The sequence below is a fragment of the Octodon degus genome, unplaced genomic scaffold (assembly GCF_000260255.1).
Source record: "Octodon degus isolate 3935 unplaced genomic scaffold, OctDeg1.0 scaffold00008, whole genome shotgun sequence".
NCBI lineage: Eukaryota > Metazoa > Chordata > Mammalia > Rodentia > Octodontidae > Octodon > Octodon degus.
This window is the reverse complement of record NW_004524584.1, coordinates 24,822,337-24,826,284: the sequence shown is the minus strand read 5'-3', so window position 1 is coordinate 24,826,284 and position 3,948 is coordinate 24,822,337. Positions and strand designations below refer to the sequence as shown.

Sequence of the window (3,948 nt, the reverse complement as noted above, 5' to 3'; positions counted from 1 at the left end):
AAATAAGTGTCCAAGAGTTTTTATGAATCCACTTGAATTCAAGAAGAGATTTATTGTGCATTGAAAAGGAAAAAGGCTGTTTTGGCTCATGGATTCAGATGTTTCAGGCTGTGGTCCCCTAGCTCCAGGGAGACTTGGCATCAGTGAAGCGTGCTGCTCCATTCGTAGTCTTCAAAAAGCAGAGACTGAAGGAGAAGAGTGTGAGGAAAGCACAGACAACCAGAGCTAGTCCTCCAGCCCCCACTCCTGTGCCCCGCTACCTCCAGCTGTGCCGCAACACCCAGAACCCTGTTCAGCTGTCAGCTCATCACTAGCAGAGCCGTTGATGATAGTGCTACCCTGCCAGTACCATCACTTGTAGCATCTGAATCAGTGTAACAACCAAGATAAGCTAGTGCACTGTGGGGAGACTGCTTCTTTGCTTCTTTCTATTCTAATGCTTCCTGCTCTTGACTCTCCTTCCTGGCTCAAGATCTCAAGTCCTTACTCTCGTCACACTGTGCTTTTGTGACCAGCCCGACTAGCAATGGCTGGTTCAGAAGACTGCCATACGGATTAGGAGATTCTGCCAGTTAGACGATACAAAGCTCACCACAGTCACAGGTGCCCGGATGTCAGCTGGCATCTTCTTCTTTTTCATCTTGATGGGGAAATAGGCGATTTACTGTATACTCAACTTCTCCAAACCCCAAATGCTTCCTTGACCTCAATCACTGAAGAAAGAACATTTCTCAAGTTCCAAGATGATTTTAAAAGATGCTTCTAGTAGGAAGAATTTTTTTTTAAATTGTCCCTTAAGAGTCTGCATGCTGGATTATCTTGTACAACCTCCCAGTACAGATTCTTGTCTGATTTCAAAAATGCGGGCAAATTCAGCACAGTGTTGCAGGAAAGGCTTACTTCTTTGGACCACTCCCAACTAAACCCTGGTGCTTTCTGAGCTTGCCTATAGAATTGAATTTTTTGAGCTGGTTCTTGTGATCACAGGAGACCAAGGACATCTGAGGCCTCTATTTCTCCGCAGCTGGGCCCTGGTGCACAACCTGGCAATTCTCCTGCTCAGGCAAAAGTACTGTCAGATGTGACTGGACATGGTGATGATTGAACCAGTGGTCTCTTGAGCTATATTAACAAAACCTTGAGAAGTCAGACTGTTGCATACAAGATTTGGTTTTCTTAAAATTATATCTGCAATTAAAATTTATTACATTTTTATTTTACACCCCTAAATTATAGGTGTGGGTGACATGTTTACTAACTCAGAATGTGGGATAAAGTTTTTCTAATTAAGTGAATAATGTGTATGAACTTTGAAAGCTTTCCGAGCTTGAGTTTTCTATTCTGATATGGAAATCAATTAATGAAAACATCAATTCTCCATTGCTGTGGTTTCGTTGCCTCCCCGCCAACAACTTGGGTTAGAAAACTGATACTAAATGAAGCACTCTGGTGTAGTGACAGCTAAGGAGAAGTGTTTTGTTCATGGGAACACAGAGACTGCCTTGAGAACAGCTTCCTTGTCCTGGAAGTTTCACCAGAGACCACACCCTAGAGCTGAGCGTTCTCTGCTCCCAAAATTGTCAGACACGAAATTTCTGCACTGGCCGTGGCCAGGAAAATGGACAGAAAGGTAGGAGAAGAGAAGCGTGGGAATTCTAAATGAGCTGAAGCTGCTGGAGGACCAGAAGAAGAAGTAGAAAAACCTGTGAAAACTAAGACTGTTTCTTCCAGTAATGAAGTGGAAAGTTCCAGTCGCAGTGCTGAGAAGCAGTCAGCTGAAGAAGCTACAGATGTCCCAACAAAGCCTGCAGAGATCTCCAAGTTTGGATCTGCCTTGGGTCGCCAGACAAAAAAGAACGCATCAGCTACATCCATCCAACTTGGATCAAGTAAACCTAAAGAAACTGTTCCAACTCTTTCTCCAAAAACCCTTTCAGTAGCAGAAGCTTTTATGAAGATGAAGACAGTGAATGCCTCCAGAGGAAATGCCTCCAGAAGCAAAGATGAGGATGAAGAATATTGGAAGGGATACACCAACATCAGCCGGACCAAACTCTTTTAGTAAAGGAAGGCATGGGATTTGTGATAACCAGAAGCTATGGGACCGAAATGTAAAATCTCATCTTGGAAATATCCATGACCAAGACAATTAAACAATGTGTTTTAAATTAGGATGTGGGGTGGGAGTAAAGTTAAAAGGAACAGTTTCCTTTTTTAAAGTGGTGTACGAATATCTTTGGAGACGCTTTTTCTTTTTCTTTTTAATATTCAGTGGTACACTAATCAGTGAGAGTTTGAAATTAGGGGTAATTCATGTTTTATATATAGATTTCAATACATTTGCTAATCTTGTAGTTCCACTCGATTCGTTTCCAAAGCTTACAGATAACAAAAGGAATCAGAAATGGTACCATTTTAAGAATTGCATATTTTTTTAGATACAACTATTAGAAAATTAAAAGCAAGGTGAAAAGTCACTGTCTGTGTAAAGCTGCAAGCAGTTACTCTGAAATTAACTCCCTCACTCCCAAATCTGTCTGGCTCCGAGGAACAGCCTTAGAGAAAAAGGGAAGGTGTCGGATTAGAGAGAAAACATTGGCTATTCACTGGGAGTAAACCTAGATGAAATGAAAGCATTTTTTCCCTCTGGGATTGGTTTCCTTTCAAGTGGTCATGTATTAGGTACTGCACTGCTGTCAGTGAACACAGACGCTTAGCTCTTCTACAGAATGTAATTTTTAAAAAAATTTTGAGCCGGGGAGATGGCTCAGTAGAATAAGTGCTTCCCAGTCAAGTGCAAGGGCCTAAATTCAATCCCCAGTTCTGCCAAAATAAATAAATTAATAAATTAATTAATTTTATGTGAAGTATTGAGTATTTGAAATAGTGTATTTCACCTTAATAGTGTTGTCTACCTTAATCAGTCTTCAAAGAACAGTCATTTGCTACCAAAGTGAATTAGTATTTTGAAAGTGCTTCTCTTGGTTTTTATTAGCTAATTCCTGTAAGCATTTCCACCAAAAAATGAGAAAAATCATAAGAGAGCTATTTCTTTTAAAATACAGACCACCACCAAAAATTTAAATGTACATACTCCTTCAGTATGTGGCTTTTTAAATATTTTTTTAAAAGAAATAAACACCAAAAATTTTCAACATTGTATGAAGATGAAAAATAATAAGATATATTTTCTGTAACTTTGTCTATGTGTTTACATTACTAAGGTATTTTTGTTTTTTTCTTTTTTTCTTTTCTTTTTTTGAGGGGAAGGGTATCCAGAGTGTTCAGAGTCTCACTACTAGATCAGACTCTTAGTGATCTGCCTGTTTACAGCCTCCAAAGAGTTGGTATTACAGGCGCGCGCCACCACACCCATCTCAGCACACCTCGGGGGGGTAGCTTTGGCACAGCGGACCTGGGGATCAAACCCCCAGCCCCTGCACGTGCTGGCAGGTGCTTTGATCCACTGAGGTATTTGACTGGCCCTTACATTATTAAATCCAACTTAATTTTAATTCATTACAGAATTTATCAGAATAATTAATGTAGTACATGTTAAGTGTACACATATTGACCAGTGAAGCATATTGTAAGTAACTGAAAGTAAAAGAACATGCATTCTTCAACTCATCTTATTGAATTTCTCATCACATATACTCTTAAATCTGTCTGTTGTATTTGTTTTGTATTTTTGCATTGTATATGGACTTTCTAATGTGATAGTTAAGCACATCTTTAAAAGCGTAGTCACAGGCAAAAGATCTACAGACTGCTGTACCGGGTTTTAGGGTAAATCCTGAGGTGATCTGACTGACCTTGTCAGATACAAAAGTTACATTTCTTGTTATACAGGTCTTGCTTTATCTTGGTATTAACCATTCAGCAAAAAAATATAAAAACAAGGTATAAAAAGTAAAGCCATATTAATATGCTGAGCTGTAAAAGGCT

General features: G+C 39.5%; 1 pseudogene; it reads left to right on the top strand.

Moving 5' to 3' along the window:
• Window positions 1-1,618: 1,618 nt before the first annotated feature.
• On the top strand, window positions 1,619-2,153 carry LOC101567409 (annotated as a pseudogene).
• The last annotated feature ends 1,795 nt before the right edge of the window (window positions 2,154-3,948 follow it).